Source organism: Arachis hypogaea, chromosome 6, assembly GCF_003086295.3.
Source record: "Arachis hypogaea cultivar Tifrunner chromosome 6, arahy.Tifrunner.gnm2.J5K5, whole genome shotgun sequence".
Lineage (NCBI taxonomy): Eukaryota > Viridiplantae > Streptophyta > Magnoliopsida > Fabales > Fabaceae > Arachis > Arachis hypogaea.
In genome coordinates, this window is record NC_092041.1 from 51,814,296 (window position 1) to 51,830,475 (window position 16,180).

The 16,180-nt window shown below is 39.2% G+C and overlaps 1 non-coding gene across 1 annotated transcript; it reads right to left on the reverse strand.

Annotated features, from left to right (window-relative positions):
* Nucleotides 1-16,076: 16,076 nt before the first annotated feature.
* On the reverse strand, nt 16,077-16,180 carry LOC112699609 (small nucleolar RNA R71). The gene has a single exon (XR_003152553.1). It is a non-coding gene; the product is annotated as a small nucleolar RNA R71 (small nucleolar RNA).

Here is a 16,180-nt window from a genome sequence, read left to right on the forward strand (position 1 = left end):
GAACGCCCAGTAAAGGGTTCCTCACTGGCGTTCAGCGCCAGGCTTGCTGCCATATTGGGCATTGAACGCCTAGTGATTTGTCCTTCACTGGCGTTCAATGCCACCATAGTCTCTCCTAATTTGGCCTCCTCCTCCTTGGTTATGGCCTTGCACTCTTCTCTAGGATTAACCTCAGTATTACTGGGAAGAGTGTCAGGAGGAGTCTTATGGACCCTCTTGCTCAGTTGACCAACTTGTACCTCTAATTTCTAATGGAGGACCTTGTTTCATTTATAAAACTGTGGGTGGTCTTAGAGCGGATGGAAACCAGAGTAACTAAGTCAGAATGGCTCTACTTAGAGGTTTCCATGTTCCCTTGAGAAGATGGGAATGGGGGTCTGTTATTGAACCTATTCAGGTTCCTTCCACCTTGATTGTTATTGAAATCTTGCTAAGGTTTTTGTTGATCCTTCCATGAGAGGTTAGGATGTTTCCTCCATGAAGAATTGTAGGTGTTTCCATAGGGTTCTCCCATTTTATTCACCTCCTCTATGGTGGGTTGATCAGGATCATAAGCTTCTACTTCAGGAGAAGCTTCCTGATTATTGCCAGCTGCAGTTTGCATTCCAGTCAGATGCTGGGAGATCATATTGACCTGTTGGGTCAAGATCTTGTTCTGAAATAGTATGGCGTCCAGAGTATCAATTTCAAGAAATCCTTTTTTCCGAGAGACTCCATGATTTACAGGATATCTTTCAGTAGTGTGCATGAACTGGTTGTTAGCAACCATCTCAATGAGTTCTCTTTCTTTTACAGGTGTTTTCTTCAAGTGGAGTGATCTACCTGCAGAATTGTCCAATGAAATTTTGGACAATTTAGACAGGTGATCATAGAACACGCCTATGATGGACCATTCTGAGAGTATGTCAGGAGGACATCTCCTGAACACGCCTATGATGCCCAACCAAGATTAAAGTGGAAGTTCAAACCTTCAGACAAAGAGAAGGTGAACCCCTCTATGAAGCTTGGGAAAGATACAAGCAACTGATCAGGAGGTGTCCACCTGACATGCTTTCAGAATGGTCCATCATAGGCGTGTTCTATGATGGCCTGTCTGAATTGTCAAAAACTTCATTGGACAGCTCTGCAGGTGGATCACTCCACTTGAATAAAACAAATGCAAAAGCAAGAGAACTCATTGAGATGGTTGCTAACAACCAGTTCAAGTACACTTTTGAAAGGAACTCTGTAAATCATGGAGTCTATCAGAAGAAAGGAGTTCATGAAGTTGAAACACTAAATGCCATACTGGCTCAGAATAAGATCTTGACCCAACAGGTCAATATGATCTCCCAATATTTGACTGGAATGCAAACTGCAGCTGGCAGTATTTAGGAAACTTCTTTTGAAATAAAACCTTATGATCCTGATCAACCTGCCATGGACGAGGTAAACTACATGGGAGAACCCTATGGAAATACCTACAATCCTTCATGGAGGAATCATCCTAACCTCTCATGGAAGGATCAACAGAAACCTCAGCAAGGTTTCAATAACAATCAAGGTGGAAGGAACCTGAATAAGTTCAATAATAGACCACCATTCCCATCTTCTAAGGGGAACATGAAAACCTCTAAGCAGAGCCTTTTTGACTTAGTAACTCTGGTTTCCAGCCTCTCCGAAACCACTCATAGTTTTATTAACGAAATAAGGTCCTCCATTAGAAATTTGGAGGTACTGGTTGGTTAACTGAGTAAGAGGATCCCTAAGATTCCTCCTGACACTCATCCTAGTAACACTAAGGTTAATTCTAAAGAAGATTGCAAGGCCATAACCATGGAGGAGGAGGCCGAATTGGGAGAGACTATGGTGGCATTGAACACCAGTGAAGGACATAACACTGGGCGTTCAACACCCAATATGGCAACAAGGCTGGTGCTGAACGCTAGTGACGAACCCCTCACTAGGCATTCAACGTTCATCCTGGCAACAGAGCTGGCATTGAATGCCAGCCAGGGAGCACTGGTTGGGTGTTCAATGCCCAAACACCCAGGCTTTCTCGCATTCAATGCCGGTGAGGAACCCCTCACTGGGAGTTCAACGCCCAACCAGGCAGGCTTTTTGGCGTTGAATGCCAGTAAAGAACCCCTCAATGGGCGTTCAATGCCCAACCATGCAGCCATTCTGGCACTGAACGCCAGTGAGGAACCCCTCACTAGGCGTTCAACGCGCAGTCACCCAGGGAAGCTGGCGTTGTACGCCAGTAAGGACATCCCTATTTGGCGTTCAACACCCAGAGTGTTAGAGGGACTGGTGTTTAATGCCAGTCAAGGTGAACAACAAGGGCGTTCAATGCCCAAAGAGCTCACAGAGCTGGCATTGAACGCCAATCAAAGCACACCCTTTGAGTGCTTAAAGCCCACTCAAGAACCCTCTATCCCAGAACCAAAGGAAACCATAGAGACCAAAGAGGTTCCTTTTAATGCACTTCTGCCGTGCATAAGTTCTGATGACTACTGATAAACCCCATTTTTAGGGTTTATCTTGTGTTAAATTTAGAGTATTTTGCTAACCTTTTCTCACATTTAGCCAAGGAATTAGCATGATTTTGTAATCTTTCCCGTATTTGTGTCTAAATGTAAAAACATGCTTTTTAAGCCTATAATTTGGTAATTTTAATTCATCCTTGATTCCATAAGATGCCTTGATGTGTTTGCTAGTAATCTTACGTTAAAATAGGCTAGGCATAGATCAAAGGAGCAAGGAAGGAAGCATGCAAGTGGAGAGAAGCACAAAAAGCCAAAGAAGTGATCTCGGCCAAGGACGCGCACGCGCAATAGGCGCTCGCGCACACATTGCAAAATCGGCCAGGGACGCGTACGTGTACCGTGTGCGTCCGCGCCGAAGGCCGCACGTGATTTTTAAACAGAAAATGTTCCTAGCAATTTCTGGGAAGCTGTGGGGCCCAGTTACAACCAATTTTTGCGCCAAAGTGCTTTAAAGGACCAAGGATTGCAGGGGGAGGCAAAAATAGATCATCATTCAACCATTCTATCATCATTCCATCATTCTTTCATTTATGGTATCATTCATTCACATTAGGATTAGTTTAGAAGTAGTTTCTAGAGAGAGAAGCTCTCACTTCTCTCTAGAATTAGGATTAGGTTTAGGTTAATCTCTCTTCTTAGATATAGGTTTAATTCATGTTTTCGTTTACTTTCCCTTTATCAATTCTTACTCCTCTCTTCTTCCTCTCTTTACTTTTGTACTTTAATCCTTGTAATTCTTCACTTTGTTGTGGATATATTGTTGTTCTTTTGTTTTCTTTTAACAAGGCAATTTGAGGTAATTCATGATAATCGTGATTTTCTTGATTGTTTTTGTTAATTCTTTGCATCCAATTATTGTTTGAATTCTTTCTTGTTGTGATTTACTATACCTTTCTTTTGTACCTTCCAAGTGTTTAATGAAATGCTTGGGAGGATGTTAGAATAGAATTTTATGTTCTTGGCTTGGAAAGGTAACTTAGGAACTCTTGAGTTACTAATATCTAAGTGATTAATAGTTGATAGCCATTGACTCTAGCCTTCATTAATTCAATTAGTGGAAACTAGGATTTATGGACTAGGATTGATACAACTCACTTGACTTTCTTTTGCTATTAGTTAGAGGATGACTTAGTGGGATTGATCTTTGCAATTACATAATTGTGGTTAGTGATAATGAAATAGGTCCTTGACCATCAAACCTTTCCAATACCATTTTGTTAATAAAATTAGATTACCATTTACCATTCATGTTTCTCATCTAAAACCCCAAAATAAACAAGTCCATAACCAATAACAAGAACACTACCCTGCAAGTCCTTTGAGAGACGACCCAAGGTTTAAATACTTCGGTTTATAGATTTAGGGGTTTGTACTTGTGACAAACAAATGTTTGTATGAAAAGAATATTGTTAGTTTAGAGACTATACTTTACAACGAGATTTCATTAGTGAATTCTGAACCGTCAAAAATCAATTCATCAAAATGGTGCCGTTGCCAAGGATTTGCAATGGTGTTACGTTGTTGGTTATTGTACATATGTGAATATTGTAAATAGGTTGCCTTTGTTTGATTACTAGTTTAGTTAGTTTTACGTTGTTTTTCCATAATGAATTCTAATTTTGGCTATGAGTTTGGCTCTAATTGTGTTGTAGGTAATATGAACTTCAATGATAACATGTACCAAGGATGGAAACAACAAAGATCGGAGGAGCCTCATGGAATTGATCACTCCTATTGGCAACAATCTCGAGACACTTATAGGTATAATTCTCATCCTAATGCATGCCAACTCAATGGCTATGGTGACTCCTTTTGTGATAATCAACCATATGCCTATGAATCTTATCCTCAATATGATGCTCAACCATACTCACAAGCCCCTTTCTACCAAGTACCTTTATGTGAACTTTATCCATCATATGACCAATCACCCATACCACATCCTTGTGATCATTATGAGCAAGAACCCTTAGAACTACCACAACCCTATCATGATTACTACCAAGAACCACCTCAATGCACATCTTCTCCACAATTTTACCAAGAGGAACCACCTTCCTACCATGAATCCTCTCTCCAAAATAATCAACCTCCCTACTCACCCCAAGGCCCAATAGACGATTCTCTCACTTTGTTACTTCAAGGACAAAAGGCCATGAAGCGAGATACACTTGAGTTTGTGACCAACTTGACCCAAGTGGTGCACACTTTAGCCTACCAATATTTGAATACTCAAGTTGTTTCCATAGCCCCATGTGAAAAGCCAAAGGAAGAGCAAAGCATGAAGAAGATATCGGAAAATTCGGTGAAAAAGGAAGAATCGTTTGTAACAGTGGAGCAATTGGAGAAGCCTACAATTATTGAACCAAAGGAGGAAGTGGTCCAAGATTCAAGAGATGCGGAACCACCCTGTGAATCTTAACAACCTCCAGAGCCAATTACCAAGATTGAAGAATATGAGGAGGTTAATCAAGAGATAGATTTAATCATGGAGGAATTTCTATCTACAATTGAATCTCTTCCTAGTAGACATGAAGTTGAAATCATAGAAGAGTGTGCACAACCTCCCAGACCCTTGGTGAACAATGAATAAGAGAATGAATCGAAAGAGAGCCACCAAGGAGAAAAAGTTGGCATGGTGTATATTGAAATTGAAGAATATGAAGAGGTTAATTAAGAGATGGATTTATTCATCAATGAATTCCTATAAAAAATTGAATCACCTCCCATTGGGCAAGAAATCAAAATCCTTGAAGACAACACCAAGCCAAGTGATAAAAGGGAAAAGGTTGAAATAGAAGAAATTTGTCAAGAGGTGGAAGCAGTAAAAGAAGAGCATAAGAAAATAGATCTTGCCTTGTCTAAGTGTGGGGAGGCTCTCCTTCCCAAGTCACCATCCTCCACAACATTCAAGTGGGCAAAATTCTTATCTTCAAGCTCTACTTTCTCACTTGAATATGGTTTGATTGAAATGGATGGACAACTTAGAGCTCTTTGTGGAATCAAAAGTAAGAACGAGTTGTGTAGTGGTTGCAAGTTAGGAATTAGGCTCATTAAGGTCAAGCTCCTAAGGTATAGGGACTATGATTGGAAGAATGCCACTGCCACTTTTCATAGGTCTAGAAGAAAAGCTTGGTGTGCTAAAGAGAATTCTATGTGTCAACCACCTGGAAAGAAAAAGTATGAAGATCAAATTGAAGACGGGTGCGAAAATAAGAAATGGGATCCCAGTTCGCTAGGTGAAGACCAACTATGGAAACTCATATCTTGGGTAGAACTCTATCCTAGATCGGTGAAGATGGTTGGAAATTCTATCAACCAATTAAGAAGCAAAGATCCTTGGAGATTCAAGGATGAGTACAAGCATAAGCCGCCTTGACAATGAGCTTCCCAAATGTCCAACTTAAGGACTTAAACTAAAAGTGCTAGGTGGGAGACACCCCACCATGGTATACTCTTTCCACTCTCTTGTAGATTTCATTAATAAGTGAATTGAGTTACCATTGTAGGTAGTTTTCCATTTCATTTGAGTTGCCTTAATAAATTGATTGTTAGCATAGTCATATGTACGTTGTGCTTATTAGTAGATGAATAAAACCAATAATCAAATTGTATTTTTGTGAATTGTATGATTTTTGATTGAATAAAGAGTTGTAGGCATTATAGGGAGCTCTTAGGCAATTTTCTGCTTTTTAGCAAAAAAAAAAATAGTGGGAGAATGGTGCGCGCGCACGGAGTGCGCGTACGCGTCCATAATCGGATGCAGCCCATAAATTTTCCAGAGAGTTGGGGCACTCTTGTGCGAACATTATGCTTTTAGCCCAACTCATTCCATGCGGACGCGCACAACGTGCGTGCGCGCCCATACACCTTTAGGGGAAAGCACGTGGATGCGCACTTGCCGTGTACGCGTCCCTAGGCTGATGGCACCAGCCCATATATTTTCCAGAGAATTGGGCCTCCCTCGAGCCAGCACTAAACCTCTGGCCCAACCTCCATCGTGCGGACGCGCATTGCGCGCCTGCGCACCCATGAGTCTATATGAGAATGCGCACGCTCGCGCACATGCCGCGTGCGCGCCGATCCATTGATGCGACTTCCAGGCCAATGACCCGAGAGTTGTGCCAACTCTGGGCCAACATTAAGCCCCCAGCCCAACGCCTAGCCTGCGTGCGCGCACCGTACGTGCACGCACCTTTACAAACTCTCACTACCCATGCGTAAGCGCTCAAGGTGCACACGTGTCGGTTCCTAAATTCATCAATACACGTGGATGCGTGCTGTGCGCTCTTGCGTCCGTCTTTCTTTTCAACCATCCACGCGCTCGTGCACGGTGCGCGCGTGCGCGGATTCAAAATCTATAACCCTAAGTACGTGAAGTGAGCAGAGTAGTCGTGCACCACTCTCACTCTTCCCTCACCAATGTCTCTCATACCCGTCTTCTCCCTGTACCACCGTGCCGGTGCCACCAGCGACGATGACCGCCTTTGCCATGCCCTCTCCCCCTTCTCCATCTCTTCCTCACTCTCTCCTTCTCATACGCTCTCTTTCTCTCTCTCACCCACTTCTCCACCTCTGCCACTAAACCGCCGGTGACCCCCATGGCCACTACCATCAGAGGCAGCCACTCAGTCTGAGCACCCCCACTGCCCTCCTTTCTTCTCCACATCTGTTCTTATTTCCCAGGTTCTCAGCTCCCTGCCTCTGCCTTATTCCAACTATGTTCTTAGTTTACTGTTAGATTTTGTTACTTAGTTAGATTTTGATTTTGATTGTTAGGTTAGATAGAAATAACTGCTGTTAGGTAGCTAGGTTCTGGATAGAGGATTCTAGGCCTGATAAGTGCACCGTATTTGTTTACCTGCTTCTGTACATATTGCTTGCTGCTGAGTGGTTTGATTATGCTTTGCCATGATGTACCTATCCTGCTGCTATGCTTGCTTGATTATGTTATTGGTATTTGAATGGTGCGTTTGAGATCATTTATTGTTCGTTTTACTATCCGGGAACATTCAATTTTAAGCCGGAATGCTGCCCAATTTTTAATAAAACTGTTTCACTTTCAAATACTAGTCTCGGAATTGAACTTGGCCCCTTCATACTAAGGTTTGCATAACTTACTAAGTTCAATTCCCGGGACTTTTGGGCCAGCTTTTCCGTTCTTATGTTAATTCCCGCGATTGGCATTAACCAAGTGAACTTAAGGAGTTGCCTACATTTTTGTTAAACCATGATATGGAACTTCTTTACATTATGCTCATTATCTTACTATAGTTGGTATGCTTTGATTGTGCAGCTTCCATTTAACCCAACTTATTTTTCGGCCTTTCATAGTTGCACAATTACACATTATTGCTTGTACTACCAACTATTGCAAATCTATTTTCATGCATTTTTGACATTTCTATGTTGTCATGCTTGTAAACATGATTGTTGTGCACAAATTGCAAATCTCTTTTGATTAGGCTATTTTCCATCATACCACTAATTTTCAACCGTAACCTTCTAACCCTCTAACTTGTTTTGCTTCCTGACTTCTTTTCTCACTTCTCTTACTTCTTTGACCAATTTTTTTGGGAATGGTGATGAATATGCCTAATACATGTGTATTGTCCTACCTTGTTTGCAATACTTGAATTCTTGATTTATGGCTATGTTTTCTGTGCTTACTTGCATTCTAAGTTTTCAATTTTGGTTCACAACATGATTACTTGCCATTTACCTTGCATCCTGAACATGCTTCTACTTGCTATTTGCCTACTTGCTTAATTGCCTATCCCATTTTTCAGGATATAAGACAAAGAGAAAGCCATAACCACTACTTCTAAGAAGAGGAAGCACTCTAATGCTTCTACCCCTTCTCTCTATTCCAATTATGCTAAGAATCCGCTGAGTAAAACAGATAAGAAAAATCAGTTGCTACCTTCCACCAATCAAATTTTCCAACCTTTACTGTGACCTTCGCCTTCCTAATTATCGGAAGAAGAAATGGAACATTGAAAAGAGACTAGTCCTCCCCAATGATGTGAGACGCGCCATCAATAGCCACATTCTAGAGTTGGGTTTGGATTTTGTTGATAAGGATCTAGGAAACATCAACATCTCATGGGTCAAGGAGTTTTATTACAACTTCTTCCATGCCAATCTTGATTCAGTACAGCTAAGGGGTAGAGAGATTATGATTAATGAGGCTACTATTGAGGAGGCATTACAGTGCCGACACCTTACTGATGACACCTGCGCTTATCAGCAGGCAGAGACAGCCATCCACTGCATGACCGTTGATTATGAGGCACTTAAACGTGTGATTGCCACACCAGATACTCCATGGGTAATGGATTCGGGAAACACGAAGCCCAAAGGGATGTTATTCGCACATTTGTCTAGAGAGGCTAAGACTTGGCAGATGATATTTGCCCACTATGTCCTACCCACTACTCACTTTTCTGAGATCCCGATGGACATGTTAGTTCTAATTGGCTGTGTCATGGATGGCAAGGAGGTATACTTTCCCCGGTTGATCCGACAAAGCATGTGTCGAGCGCACATTCGTGGCCTACTCCCGTTTCCTACACTGGTCACCAGCATGGCTGCACTAGCCGATGTTCCGTGGCAGGATGATGATGTGACACCACCACCCCCAGATGATGACAACAAGGAGGTTACTATTCCTTGGAGTGGCTGGGTGCATGAGAAGCCCCCGGCTAGACGCCGTTCTCGGGCTCGAGCGGTTGTGGAGGCAGCTAGACCTTCATCCTCCACAGCAGTAGCTCCATCCTCCTCTATAGCCCCTTCTTCCACAGCAGCCCATTTGCCACCACCGCCATCACTTGAGCCGACATATTTACTGGTTCAGCGCCTGTTTTGCTTCATAGAGCGCAGCAAGCACCAGCTCATGCATCGCCTGGATCGGATTGACTAGGTGTTTATCTCACAGGGTATTGAGCTACCTCCGCTCCTTGATTCTCCAGCCGCCGATAAGCAAGATTAGGAGGAGGAGGATGTTGAGGATCCGACTCAGCAGGATGCACCCCCAGAGACACATGTCACCACAGAGATCTAGCAGCCAGCACCAGAGCCCCAGCCAGAGCCAAAGCCGACCGGTGTACCTCTCCTTGATCCTCAGGATTAGCATCGGGGATGATGCTTGATCTTAAGTGTAGGGAGGTTGCCGTTGGCACCATTAGAGGACCGGTGAACATTTTGGCTATTTCCTAGTTATGCTACCTAGTTATCTTATTTTACGCACTATTGTATATATTTGTTATTTTGGATATTTTGGATACTTTTACCTTAGTTGTTGAATATTTTGTATTATTAGATATTTTGGATGCTAGATTTCATATTTTTGGTTGGATTTTTCTTTATATAGTTATCTTTTTAGCTTATGGTTGTGATTAGAAACTATTTTGGAATTGTCAAGACCTAGTTAACCCTTTTGCATAAGAAAATTGTTTTTGATTGAAAAAGGAAAGGGTAAACTAGAGAATTTTTAGAATCTCTCAATCACAACAATGCTTAGACAAATATTGAGATTTTCCAAGGAATTTAGCTATAGAGCATCACCCCAATTGATGGAAAATTTTGTGGAACTTACTTGAATTCCATCTTTTGTGAAGCATGTTTTGAGCTAAGAACACAAGCAAGTGAGTTTTGAGCCTATTGATGTGGTTACATCTTGTAACCACTTATTTCCCTTCTTGTGTGTAATTGTTTACTTTCTATGATTGTGATCCTTGGTTTGCCTGATTCTATATGTCCATTTACTCCTTGTATTCATGTATTTATATGATTGAGGCTATTATTTCATTATCTCACTTAACTAAATAGCCTACCTTTTACCATCCATTGCAACCAAGTTTGAGTCTATGCTTAACTCAATTATTCTTCATTTTAACACATTACAAGCCCTAAAGTGGAAAAAATAAAAGTTTCTTGTTTGGATCTTTGTTTGGCTTAGGCTAGTAAGAGTGTCTATTATTCAAGTTTGGAGAGATTTGGGAACATTGGTTGAGATAAAAGGGATGTTTTGTATTTTTATATTTGGGAATTGGTGTACGCTCATGTATTGATTAAATGTAAGACCTTATGCATTGATATTCTTGAAAGAAAAGAAGAAAAAAATGATGAGAAAAATAAAAGAAAAAGAAAAAAATATAAAAAGGAAAGAAAAAATTATATATATAGAAAAAGAAAGGATAAGAAAAATAATAAAAAGGGGATAAAATGCCCCAAAACAAAGCTCAATAAAAGATCAATGCATAAGTGTTGTGAAATGAAAAGAAAATGCATGAGTATGTGAAAGAGTGAAAGATGGGTAGTTAGGTTAGAACTCATTTATATAGGTCACTATATAGGTTAGGTGGGAAAGTTTAAGCTCATCAAAGGTCCAAATTCTAGTCCACTTATCCATATATGATCCTACCTTGACCCTAGCCCTATTACAACCTATGAAAGACCTCATGATGAATGTATGCATGCATGGATTAAGTGTTGATTGTTAGAAGAAGATCAAATCTGGGAAAAACATGATTAGGAGAGAATTGAGTTAATTAACCCTTAAACACTTGAGTGAAAAGAGCGGATACACATCTGGTAAGGGTTCCATAGCTCAATTACATGTGTTCACCCTTGTCACCTATATTCTTGCAAGTTTATAATTCTTTTGATAATCCAATGCAATTGTGGTTTGGATTTGATTCCTATTGCTCTAAGCTCTTGTGCTTACACATGTTTTCTTGGGAATTGATTTGTTTGACCAAGCAAGTGCATTCACTTTAGGTAGTTGCATTTAGATGGGTTCATATAGTTTAGTTGCATTTAATAAAGGCCATACCCCTTAGTTCCTTCTTATTTAGCATGAGGACATGCTAAGGTTTAAGTGTGGGGAGGTTGATAAACCCCATTTTTAGGGTTTATGTTGTGTTGAATTTAGAGTATTTTGTAAACCTTTTCTCATATTTAGCCAAGGAATTAGCATGATTTTGTAATCTCTCCCGTATTTGTGCTTAAATGTAAAAGCATGCTTTAAGCCTTTAATTTGATTATTTTAGTTCATCCTTGATTCAATAAGATGCCTTGATATGTTTGCTAGTAATCTCAGGTTAAAATAGGCTAGGCATATATCAAAGGAGCAAGGAAGGAAGCATGCAAGTGGAGAGAAGCACAAAAAGCCAAAGAAGTTATCTCGGCCAAGGACGCGCACGCGCACAAGGCGCTCACGCACACATTGCGAAATCGGGCAGGGACGCGTACGAGTACCGTGTGCGTCCGCGCTGAAGGGCGTACGTGATTTTCAAATAGAAAATGTACCCAGCGATTTCTGGGAAGCTGTGGGGCCCAATTACAACCAATTTTGGCGCCAAAGTGCTTTAAAGGACCAATGATTGAAGGGGGAGGCATAAATAGATCATCATTCTACCATTCTATCATCATTCCATCATTCTTTCATTCATGGTATCATTCATTCACATTAGGTTTAGTTTAGAAGTAGTTTCTAGAGAAAGAAGCTCTCACTTCTCTCTAAAATTAGGATTAGGTTTAGGTTAATCTCTCTTCTTAGATCTAGGTTTAATTCATGTTTTGGTTTACATTCCCTTTATCAATTCTTATTCCTCTCTTCTTCCTCTCTCTAGTTTTGTACTTTAATCCTTGTAATTCTTCACTTTGTTGTGGATATATTGTTGTTCTTTTGTTTTCTTTTATTAAGGCAATTTGAGGTAATTTATGATAATCGTGATTTCCTTGATTGTTGTTGTTAATTCTTTACATCCAATTGTTGTTAGAATTATTTCTTGTTGTGATTTACTATACCTTTCTTTTGTACCTTCCAAGTGTTTGATGAAATGCTTGGGAGGATGTTAGAATAGAATTTTATGTTCTTGGCTTGGAAAGGCAACTTAGGAACTCTTGAGTTACTAATATCCAAGTGATTAATAGTTGATAGCCATTGACTCTAGCCTTCATTAATTCAATTAGTAGAAACTAGGATTTATGGACTAAGATTGATACAACTCACTTGACTTTCTTTTGCTATTAGTTAGAGGATGACTTAGTGGGATTGATCCTTGCAATTACATAATTGTGGTTAGTGATAATGAAATAGGTCCTTGACCATCAAACATTTCCAAGACCATTTTGTTAATAAAATTTCATTACCATTTACCATTCATGTTTCTCATCTAAAACCCCAAAATAAACAAGTCCATAACTGATGAGCGGATAATTTATGCGCTTTTTGGAATTGTTTTTAGGTAGTTTTTAGTAGGATCTAGCTACTTTTAGGGATGTTTTTTTTAGTTTTTATACAAAATTCACATTTCTAGACTTTACTATGAGTTTGTGTATTTTTCTGTGATTTCAGGTATTTTCTGGCTGAAATTGAGGGACCTGCGCAAAAATCTAATTCAGGCTGAAAAAGGACTGCTGATGCTGTTGAATTCTGACCTCCTTGCACTCGAAATAGATTTTCTGGAGCTACAGAACTCCAAATGGCATTGGAAAGTAGACATCTAGGGCTTTTCAGAAATATATAATAGTCCACACTTTATTCTAGTTAACACGACACAAACTGGCGTTCAACGCTAGTTCCATGCTTCATTCTGGAGTAAAACGCCAGAAACACGTCACAAACCAGAGTTAAATGCCAAACAGACATTACAACTTGACGTTTAACCCCAAGAGAATCCTCTGCACGTGTAAAGTTCAAGCTCAGCCCAAAGCACACACCAAAGTGGGCCCCGAAAGTGGATTTCTGCACTTAGACTTGTTTCTGTAAACTCTAGTAGCTAGTTTAGTATAAATAGAACTTTTTACTATTGTACTAGTGTCTAGTCTTTTGACCATTCGGTCTTTTGATCATTTAAGGGGCCTGGCCATTCGGCCATGCTTGGACCATCACTTATGTATTTTCAACGGTGGAGTTTGTACACACCATAGATTAAGGTGTGGAGCTCTGCTGTACCTCGAGAATTAATGTAATTACTATTGTTCTTCTATTCACTTCAGCTTATTCTTATTCTAAGATATTCGTTGCACTCCAACATGATGAATGTGATGATCCATGACACTCATCATCATTCTCACCTATGAACGTGTGGCTGACAACCACTTCCATTCTACCTTAGAACGAGCGTGTATCTCTTGGATTCCTTAATCAGGATCTTCGTGGTATAAGCTAGAACCCTTTGGCGGCCATTCTTGAAAATCTGGAAAGTCTAAACCTTATCTGTGGTATTTCGAGTAGGTTTCAGGGATTGAATGACTGTGATGAGCTTCAAACTCGGGATTGTTGGGCGTTGTGACAGACGCAAAAGAATCAATGGATTCTATTCCGACATGATCGAGAACCGACAGATGATTAGCCATGCTGTGACAGAGCATTTGGACCATTTTCACTGAGAGGATGGGATGTAGCCATTGACAACGGTGATGCCCTACATACAGCTTGCCATGGAAAGGAGTATTAAGGATTGGATGAAAGCAGTAGGAAAGCAGAGATTCAGAAGGGACAAAGGATATCCATACACTTATCTGAAATATACACCAAGGATTTACATAAGTATCTCTTTCATCTATTTTATGCGTTATTTATTATTATTTTCGAAAAACCATTATAACCAATTGAATCCGCCTAACTGAGATTTACAAGATGACCATAGTTGCTTCGTACCAACAATCTTTGTGGGATCGACCCTTACTCATATAAGGTTTATTACTTGGACGACCCAATACACTTGTTGGTTAGTGATGCGAAGTTGTGAAGAAAGTGCTGAGTTAGAAATGCGCATACCAAGTTGAGCACTATTGTTAGAGATCATAATTTCGTGCACCAAGTTTTTGGCGCCATTGCCGGGGATTGTTGAGTTTGGACAACTGACGGTTCATCTTGTTGCTCAGATTAGGTAATTTTCTTTTTATTTTCTTTTCAAAAATTTTTCTTTTCTTTTTTTCGTTTTCCAAAACAATTTTTGAAAAAAAAAATTATAACTTCATAAGATCAAAAAATATTTTTATGTTTCTTGTTTGAGTCTAGTGTCAATTTTTAAGTTTGGTGTCAATTGCATATTTTTAATTTCTCTCAAAAAAAATTTAACAATAAAAAAATATATTTTCCTTATTTCTCTCATAATTTTCGAAAATTTGAGTTGACTTAGTCAAAAATTTTTAAAACTTAGATATTTCTTATAAGTCAAGTCAAATTTTCAATTTTAAAAATTCTATCTTTCCAAAATCTTTTTCAAAAATCAAATCTTTTTCATTTTTCTTTTATGATTTTCGAAAATTTAAAAATATTTTTCAAAATATTTTTCTTAATTTTATTTCAAATCTTTGAAAACTTTACTAACAATTAATGTGATTGATTCAAAAATTTGAAGTTTGTTACTTTTTTGTTGAGAAAGGTTCAATCTTTAAATTCTAGAATCATATTTTTTAGTTTCTTGTTAGTCAATTAATCAATTTTAATTTTAAAAATCAAATCATTTCCAAAATATCTTTTTCAAGCATATCTTTACAAACATCTTTTTCAAATCATATCTTTTTCAAAATCAATTTCAAAAATCTTTTCTAACTTCTTATCTTTTTAAAATTGATTCTCAAATCTTTTTCAACCAACTAATTGACTTTTTGTTTGTTTCTTATCCTTTTCAAAACCACCCAACTACTTTTCTCTCTCTAATTTTCGAAAATTTCTCACTCTTTTTCAAAATTCTTTTAATTAACTAATTGTTTCAAATTTTATTTTTAATTTTTCTTTTAATTTTTGAAAATCACTAACTCTTTTTCAAAAACAATTTTTGAATTTCTCTCTCTCTCTCTCATCTTCTTCTATTTATTTATTTATTCATTTACTAACACTTCTCTTCATCTAAAAATTCGAACCCTCTCTTCTCCTCTGTTTTTGAATTTTTCTCATCCCTCTTCTATTTCTTTTCTTCTTCTACTCACATAAAGGAATCTCTATATTGTGACATAGAGAATCCCTCTTCCTTGTCTGTTCTCTTTTTTTTTCATATGAGTAGGATCAAGGACAAAAACATTCTTGTTGAAGCAGATCCTGAACCTAAAAGGACTCTGAAGAAGAAGCTAAGAGAAGCTAAAGCACAACAATCGAAAGAAAACCTTACAGAGAATCTCGAAAAAGAGAGAGACATAGCCGAACCCAATAACAATGGTGGAGGAGCAAGGAGGATGCTTGGTGATTATACTATACCTACTTCAAACTTTTACGGAAGAAGCATCTCAATTCCTGCCATTAGAGCAAACAATTTTGAGCTGAAGCCTCAACTAGTTGCTCTAATGCAACAGAACTGCAAGTTTCATGGACTTCCATCAAAAGATCCCTACCAGTCTTTAACTGAGTTCTTGTATATCTGTGAGACTGTTAAGACTAATGGAGTAGATCCTGAAGTCTACAGGCTCATGCTTTTCCTTTTTGCTATATGAGACAGAGCTAGAACATGGTTGGATTCACAACCTAGCCTGGACTCTTAGGATAAGCTGGTCACGGCCTTCTTGGCCAAGTTCTTTCCTCCACAAAAGCTGAGCAAGCTTAGAGTGGATGTTCATACCTTCAAGCAAAAAGATGGTGAATCCCTCTATGAAGCTTGGGAAAGATACAAGAAGTTGACCAAAAAGTGTCCTTCTGGCAT